The 9485-nt window shown below is 34.9% G+C and overlaps 1 long non-coding RNA gene across 1 annotated transcript; it reads left to right on the forward strand.

Annotated features, from left to right (window-relative positions):
• Positions 1–3992: 3992 nt before the first annotated feature.
• Positions 3993–7151, forward strand: LOC110917122. The gene is made up of 4 exons (XR_002580352.2): positions 3993–4153; positions 6114–6184; positions 6377–6454; positions 6890–7151. It is a non-coding gene; the product is annotated as an uncharacterized LOC110917122 (long non-coding RNA).
• The last annotated feature ends 2334 nt before the right edge of the window (positions 7152–9485 follow it).

Below are 9485 nucleotides of genomic sequence, written 5' to 3' on the forward strand. Positions count from 1 at the left end.
TATTGTAAAAACTATCCACGCCATACGGCCCATATGGGTTGATGAACAGGTTCATTAAAACCCCTTTTCAGCTCTGTTTAACTTTTAAAACCATTTTCACTTAACCAATATCACCATCCCATATAATAAACTTTAATAATATAATATGTGAGTTTATAAAGCTTTAATTTTGATAATAGATTCATGTTTTAAGGTCATGCTCATGAACCTTGGCCCTTTAATAAAGAGTGATCATAATGGTTTCGTTGAAAACCAAACACCACAATAAAGACTACTCCATTAGACTGATGGGAAAAAAACGCGAAACCCGGTCACAAACGGAAAACTAAAACGCGGAAGCAAACTTCGTTTGACCAAATATTTTCCCAACTCGAATGAACCTGTGAGGATGCAAACAAATAGGTATAAAACTAATAATAAAGAACACCGAATTTTAGCGTGGAAAACCTCTCAAAAAAGGAAAGTAAAAACCACGGGACTACTAGAGCCGCTTAAAATCCACTATCACCAATAATAGCAATACAAAGTCTTCTCTAGGAAAAACTAGAGGCATACAAAATCATCAAATACTTGGCACAAACGAACTTCTAAGTATATGGAATAAAAACAAAACAAGTAAGCGAGTAAGAGGTATCACCACGAGGAATTAACAATCTCCGGTACGTCTCTTATCTCCACCAAAAAATACTCAGCCAATAATAGAGCTCTAATTCTTGTATCTGTTGTGTGTCTTATGACGGCAGAATCAGCATCACAAAAGAAAACCACAAAAACATATATTATTTTCTTGCGGCAACTTCCTTAGCAAGAAAAACACATATTATTTTTTTGTGTTACGATGGAAAGCCCAACAAAAGGAATCCACAATTATGGCCCAATAGAAATCACCTTTGATTTCTTTCCTTTGTGTTGACGTCAGTGAGCACCAAAACAAAAACAAAACAAAATTTGTTTTTAAATGAAAAATGAGAAGTGTCAATCTTTTATTTATCAACCACATATATATACAAATGATTGTAGTCAAGATGTAACTGATGTAGTCAACATGTAACTGAAACTTAACAACTTAGGAGGAGAATTAGGAGGATAATTAAGAGGATAATTAAGATGGCAATATATCTGTATTTATAACACTCCCCCTCAGATATACATTATTATTCTTTATTATACACAGTTAATAACATACTTCAGGATGATATTAAATAGATACTTCAGGACCTATATAATAAACTGATACTACTGGATCAGTTGTACTGCCTCATTAAAAATCTTACTAAGAAAACCCAATGGGACAAACTTAGTTAAGGGAAAAAGAGTACAGTGTGTATAATTCTCCCCCTGAATTCAACAAACATCTTTCAATCTACGGAGACCGATCTTGTGTGATAGTTGCTCGAAACTGTTTCTTGGTAAAGATTTTGTAAATAGGTCAGCTAAATTTTCACTTGACATGATTTGGCAAACATCAATTTCCCCTTCTTTTTTCAAGTCATATGTTGAGAAGAATTTTGGTGAAATGTGCTTTGTTCGATCACCCTTGATGTAACCTTCTTTGATCTGAGTTATGCAAGCAGCATTGTCTTCATAAATAATTATCGGCTCCTTCTTGATCTGTTCTAATCCACATGCTTCTTGTATGTGAGTAATCATTAATCTCAACCACACGCATTCTCGACCAGCTTCATATAGTGCAATTAGTTCGGCATGATTTGATGACGTTGCTGTAAGTGTTTGCTTAGTTGGCTTCCAAGAAATTGTTGTGCCACCATATGTGAATACATAACCTGTTTGAGATTTTGCTTTGTGTGGATCTGATAGATATCCGGCATCCGCATACCCAACAAGCTGGGATTTTTGATCTTTCTGATAGAAAAGACCTACGTCTTGTGTCCCGCAAATATATCGGAATATGTGTTTTATTCCATTCCAGTGTCTACGTGTTGGGTTTGAACTATATCTCGCTAGTACATGTACCGAGAATGCAATATCAAGTCTCGTGTTATTTGCAAGATACATAGAGCACCGATCGCACTTAAGTACGGTACTTCTGGACCAAGTACTTCTTCGCCTTCTTCTTGAGGGCGGTAAGGATCCCTTTGAGGATCTAGCGGTCGGACAACCATGGGTATGCTAAACGAATGAGCTTTGTCCATATTAAAACGTACTAACATCTTCTGGATGTAGTTTGACTGATGTATGAATGTACCGTTGCGCAAATGCTCAAACTGCAGGCCGAGACATAATTTTGTTGTGCCAAGGTCTTTCATCTCAAATTCTCTCTTTAATATATTAGCAGTTTTTTCTATCTCTTCTGGAGCTCCAATGATGTTTATATCATCCACGTAGACTACTATTATAGTGAATTTTGAGAGTGATCTTTTTATAAAAACACATGGACTGATTACATCAGACTTGTATCCTTCTTTTTCAAGATATTCACTGAGCCGATTGTACCACATACGACCAGATTGTTTAAGACCATATAAAGATCTTTTTAGCTTTATAGCACATATGTCTCGAGGTATTGATTTTAATGCTTCGGGCATTTTTTAATCCTTTAGGGATTTTCATGTAGATGTCATTTTCTAGTTTCCCGTACAAGTATGCAGTGACGACACCCATAAGTCTCATTTGAAGTCCTTCTGAGATTGCAATGCCAATTAGAAATCTAAGGGTTATCGCATCCACTACAGGGGAATACGTTTCCTCATAATCAACTCCTGGGATTTGGGAAACCCCTTGTGCTACAAGACGTGCCTTGTATCGTACAATCTCATTCCTTTCATTTCTTTTTATAGCAAACACCCATTTATAACCTACTGGTTTGACGTCTATGGGTGTTCGGACTACAGGTCCGAAAACATTTCGCTTTTCAAGCGAACCTAACTCAGCCTTTATGGCCTCTTGCCATTTTGGCCAATCAACTCTGTGCATGCACTCTTCTAGAGTTTTAGGTATGTAATCATTTTCATTGATTACATCTGTTGCTATAGCATATGCGAACATATCATTAACACGTGTTTCATTTCGGTTCCATATTGTACTATTTTGTACATAACTGATAGAGATCTCATTTTTGTTTGGTACCAGTTCATCTTCTGGATTTTCATTTTCCTCTGGAATTATATTTGTCTCTTCTGGGACATTTACCTCTTCTAGGTTTTCATTTACTAAATTTTCACCAACTGATTTATTCTGCTCTTTTCGCTTACGTGGGTTTTTATCTTTGGAGCCTATTGGTCTCCCACGTTTTCTTTGTATGGTAATCACTTCTGGGATTACTTCAATTCGAGCAGGTGCATTTGATGCTGGTATATGTGACTTTGTCACCCTATTTATGTCTGTGAATGCATCTGGTAATTCATTTGCGATTCTTTGCAAATGTATAATCTTTTGGACTTCAGATTCATATTGACCACTTCGGGGGTCGAGATTTGATAACGATGATGCATTCCATGTTAACTCTTGTGTTACCAGTCTTTCTTTAGTCTTATCTCTCCCTAAGACTGGGAATACTGTCTCATTAAACTGACAGTCAGCAAAGCGTGCTGTAAACATGTCACCCGTTAATGGTTCTAAATATTTAATAATAGAAGGGGAATTAAAACCAATGTAAATGCCCAGTCTTCTCTGTGGTCCCATTATGGTACGTTGTGGTGGCGATATCGGTACATATACCGCACAACCAAATATTTTGAGGTGGGACAGATTTGGTTCTCTTCCGGAGACGAGTTGTAATGGGGAGTATTCATGGTCGGCAGTTGGTCTTAACACTACTAGAAAACTGGGCAATTGTCACCAAAATTTGTCACCGAAAAAAAACCGTAGCAAATTTAGCCACGAATTTCCCACTACAGTGAGAAATAAGCGTATTTATTGTTGCACGGTGGCTAAGTGGTCAAAAACTTTGTGACCGTTTATTTCTGGTTGCAAATACGTGAGGAAAAAAATAATTTATAAAATACCATCTGAAAATAAAAGGTGTGGTTGAATTGCCACCGTATCAGCGACCGATGAAATTTGAGCAATTTGAGCGGGTTTATTTTTATCTTGAGCACCTCTCCACTAATTAGGGTTTCAATTCAATTTTACTCCAAGAAACATATTCACTGTCGTTCGCCCCTATACACCAGAACACAACGATCTACACAAGGTATGATTATTGTTCTCAAGACTTTTTAATCCTTTGCATTTTAGTTTCTAATAATTAATTTCAATTGTCGTCCAACCCTTTACCCAAAAAAAATTTTCGTCCACTCTAACAAGCTAATTTCAGTTAAGATCATAGAACCCTAATTAATTGCAATTGCCTTGTCTCCATGATGGAATTCTTTTCTTCTATATCAACCGATATGGATTTAATCATCTACGAGTCTATAGTAAGAAAATTATTATGCTTTTCTTCCTAAATTCAAGTTGTGATTTTGTTTGGTCATAGTACTGGAATGTCGATTATTTAAGAGTTTTGTTTTGGAACAAAATTGTTTTATAGTTATGTTTTGGAAAGTAATGATGTTGTTTGGCCACAGCTACATCAACATGATCTGAACATGTGTATCAATGCAGGTGCAGTTCTTGGTTCTAAAAATTTCCCATAATCAATTTAGGTTTAGTTCCGGGTAGAACCCAACAACATCCATAGAAACCCATGAGACCCAATTGTCAATTCTGTTTTTCCCACGCAAACTTTGGAATTCATGCTCTTTTTTTCCTTTAAATGGATTTGTGTGTTCATCTTAAGGCTTTTCTTAGATTTTCCCTCTTCAATTTGATCAAGTTTGAAACACTCTGCTTGTAATATATGTGTTTGGGTTTCTTGTCTTATTGATTGATTGATATCCTAGTTCATTTGGATCTTGTTTCAAGTATCACCACACGACTGTACATAACTTTAATTTCGTGGAGCTGAACAACCAAACTCAATTTTGGTTCTGTACATAGGGGGTGTTTGGGTTAGCTTATTTTGGAGCAACTTATAACTTATTGACTTATAAAAGTTAATAAGTTGTTTTATAGTGTTTGAGTTAGCTTATTTAAGATGTTTTTGTGTGTTTAGAAGTTGTTTTTGAGAAGTTAGTATTTATAACTTCTCACTTATGACTTATATAAGTTAATAAGTCCTTTTTGAGAAGGAATCCCAAACACCACCATAATGTTTTGAGAACCGAAACTTTTAGAACCATTTACTAACAAACTGAACTGACCAACCGGTGACACACAATTTGGTTTCTTAGTATGTATTGTACGGTAAAGTTTTAAATATTAGAATTATTGTTATTAGGGGCGTTAATCATGTCGGGTTGGTGGGTTGACGGGTTGAAATTTGCAACCCGAAACAAACCCATATTATTATTCGTGTCAAGGATTTTAACTCGAACCTGCACACACATAAATTTGGGTCAACCCAAACACGACCCATTTAACCCATTTTTTCAATAAGTCATACATGTTGATAAGTTATAAGCGGGTTGTTGGGTTGTCCGTTGTAAGCAGGTTAGCAATAATGTATTTAGTGGTGTGTATGAGTGTGGCGGACAAGTAAATAATATGGTGTGTCAAAACTAACATTATTATAACTAACCATGTTAATGGAAAACGGATAAAACAAAAAAAAATTAAAGTTTTTTTTTTTCTAAATACTTAAACGGCCAGCCCGAACCCGATCTATTTTTAATATGGGTCAACCTAAACTTGACCCGTTTGACCGAAACCTTTTTTTTTCGTGTCAGGTCCAGGTCGGGTTTTGGGTCGTGTCAAAAATTGCCGCCCCTATTTGCTATGGATTAACCATTGTAATTCAATCTTAAATGATCACATGTTGCTAAAGTTATGTAAAGTAGGTTGGAAATTTGAGATCTGAGTATTAGGTTTATGTGAGCATGTTGATGGATAAATGTCATGTCGTTTCTCCATATGTTAGTTCTATTCATGTTTTAAAATGTTTAAGTTATTCAAGTTCAATATGTTTAACTTATTCAAGTTTTTAAACAAAAAAAATGATGTAAAGTTAATATGTTTAACTTATTCAAGTTTTTTAAAAAAATATGTAAAGTTATTTGAGTCTTGACTTTGTTTTTATTGAGCTCTATTGACCAAAACTTATTTCTACTCAGGCTTTTGTTACCTCTATAAAATCATCATCCTTCTCCTTCCTACAGAAAATCCAAGAAATTTCACCTTTTAGGTAAAGTTTTCGATCTACTTTTATTCAGTTTTTTTCGTTTTTTATCACGGGTTTGTGAAATTGAATCTTTTTATCATGAGTTTTATTACATTTTTTTTTGAATTGAATTTGTATGATTTGTAGAACGAGTTATATATGATCGCATTTTATTTCCCTGATGGCTAATTTTATCTGTAAATTATCACAATTCAGAACTAATACCATATTTGGAAAAGTGTACCGGTTAGGCAATGTTAGTCACCATGTGTACATAGCAGAGAAGAACCTTAGGTATGTTTATTCCTTTCTCGACTTAAATTTTATTAAAGTATACAAAATTGTTAACTCTTTGACATAAGTGGAATCGTTAGTAGTTTGTCTGCATTTGTATGGTTTCTCACTATTATGGTGTTTGTTGGTTTGTGATTTCTATTTTTTATTGTTAGTTTAATTTAGTGAAAATGTTTAGGAATTTGTTATAGAGTTGATTACACCTTCGGGTTGTTTCATACAAACAACTGTTTTTGAAATTAGGTAGAATTCATTCTTATATGTAATCATACTGTAACATGCTAATATGTAAACATATTTTAACACGCTATTTGGCTTCTTGCACTTGAAAGGTAGCTCACAATTGAATTTTGTTATCTCTGCAACCAGCTTGACCCATTATTATTTCGTTAATTCTATTCTGACTTCTTGATTTTACTCATTTGTTTTTTGTAGATTGAAAAGTTGAACTTAGTTATCAAAGAGCTCGTTAAGGAAAAGGACGTAGAAAAAGAAAGGTTAAATGGAATTATTGCGGGGTTGTTGGCTCATAAAGAAAAAGATAAGGTGGATAAAGATGTTATGCTCAATAGGATGTCACAAAGTGAGGCTACATTAACAGCTACAATTCAAAGATAGGTTATAAACGCTTGGTTTTGAATGTTTCGATGTTCATCATATTGGGATAGTTTCATTTATCTATTTAATGTTTTGGTCGGTATTTTTATTAGAATGTTTATGTGCTTTTGAAATAGAAAAAATGAATCAGAGATGTTTTTTATAAAATTTTGGGGTTTTATTGATATTTAATTTTGATAAAAAAAGAAGCAGGGAGAAATGGAAAATCAATCTGAATCTAAAACCAATATTCAAGCAATCACTAAATGGTAGCAAAATAATGGTAGGGAATAATTTAGCAAGTCGCTGAATGGTGACAATTTTCAATGATAATGGTGGCTAAATGGTGTTAATATTGTGGCTAACTGATACCAATTCGTGGCAAAATACCGTAGCAAACAAGGCGGTCACAACTTGGTAGCAAATTTTCAACCAAAGCGGTGGCTATATGGTAGCAATATTGGTGGCTAAATGGTAGCAATATTGGTAGCAAAAATGGCGGACGGTAGCAAATAAGAAGCGGTCGCAAATAACTTTGACCGTTTTTGTGGTGGCAAAAATCTCGTAGCAAAATATAAAAATGGTCGCTATTTGGTGGCATTAGGGCAATTGACACGGGTGTTTTTGTCACCGCATTTTTCGTTACAAAATGGTGACAATAGGGTAATTGTTACCGTTTTGTGACCGAAAAATCCATGACAAAAACCCTATTTTCTAGTAGTGTAATCGGATTAGCGCAGCAGCATGTAGAATAGCATGTCCCAATGCAGAAGATGGCAATTTGCATCTCATCAGGAGAGGTCTAGCGATTATTTGTAATCGTTTAATTAATGATTCAGCTAAACCATTTTTTGTATGAACATGAGCTACTGGATGTTCAACCTTTATCCCAATCGACATACAATAATCGTTAAAAGCTTGGGATGTGAATTCTCCTGCATTATCCACTCGTATGGTTTTAATTGGATTTTCAGGGAAATGAGCTCTCAACTGTATGATTTGCGCTAATAGTCAGGCAAATGCTACATTTCGGGTAGCTAAAAGACTCACGTGTGACCATCGCGATGAGGCGTCAATTAAGACTAAGAAATAGCGAAATGGACCACAAGGAGGATGTATTGGCCCACAGATATCCCCTTGGATTCTTTCCAATAATGAGGGGTTTTCTTGTGTCAACTTAGTTTGTGAGGGTCGAGTAATGAGTTTACCTAGAGAGCATGCCGCACATGATAAATCTTGTGATAACAAGACTTTTAAATTCTTAAGAGGGTGCCTATTTGCACTTTTAATTATTCGCCTCATCATTTTGTTACCGGGGTGACTTAGTCGGTCATGCCATATTGTGAATGTGTCTTTATCTAGTACCTTATGGTTACTCACCACCATGTATGATTCAATAGGAGTAATATTAGTACAATATAATCCAGAGGATAAAGCTTTTAGCTTTTCTACAATGGTATCTTTGCCATTTTCATTTGAAGTAATTTGTAAGTATTCATTTTTATTTTCGGATGTTGATTTGAGGTGGTAACCATTTTGTCGAATACTTTTAAAACTAAGTAAATTTCATCTTGATTTACTAGAGTATAATGCATCATTTATAATTAGTTTAGTACCCGATGGTAATATGATGCTTGCTCTTCCAGAGCCTTCTATAAGATCACACACACCGGAAATAGTACCCACAAGTGTCTCTGCAGGAGACAACTCAGAGAAAAATTTCTTATGTTTTAGAATAGTGTTGGTGGTACCACTATCTACGAGACATTCATCACCAATGATAGCTTTATTGGAGCTTGTAAACATATTTTCTCTGGTAATAATAAAATAAATTAATATAACGAACTACTTGCTTGAGTATGACGAAAAAAATCACATTACGCAAATATGAATCAACATCACAAAGATTTTAAATGAAACCATAACAATGGTTCAAACATAAAATACCATAAGAGTTAAGGGAGCAAGACCAGCTTCTGGTGGTCAAATCTTTATAAAAAAATTTCTGGAACCAGAAATATTAAAATTTCAAATTTGTTTGGTGGGGAAAAATAGAGAAAACATATGGAATCTATTAAAATTTCAAATTTGTTTGGTGGGGAAAAATAAAGAAAACATATGGAATCTCGTTTCTTATAAAAATTTATGGTCTACTTATAAAAAGTTGTAAGATGTTTATATAATTTCTTGTTTCAAAATAATATATATAATAATAAAATATAAGTTTGCCCATTGGAAAACAAAACCATGCCCTTGGTATTTCATAATCCCCAAAGCCCTTTATTAAGACCATGGGGTATGGTGGGGCTTGGGTTGGGCATTGGTTGACACGTGGAATGGGGTGGCAGACATGGGTAAACCCACAAGAACACACAGTATGGTGAGGCGGGGGTTTGGGGGGCGTGGGTTTGGTGGGCTTGTGGGCTGACCCGCT

Source organism: Helianthus annuus, chromosome 16 (genome assembly GCF_002127325.2).
Source record: "Helianthus annuus cultivar XRQ/B chromosome 16, HanXRQr2.0-SUNRISE, whole genome shotgun sequence".
NCBI lineage: Eukaryota > Viridiplantae > Streptophyta > Magnoliopsida > Asterales > Asteraceae > Helianthus > Helianthus annuus.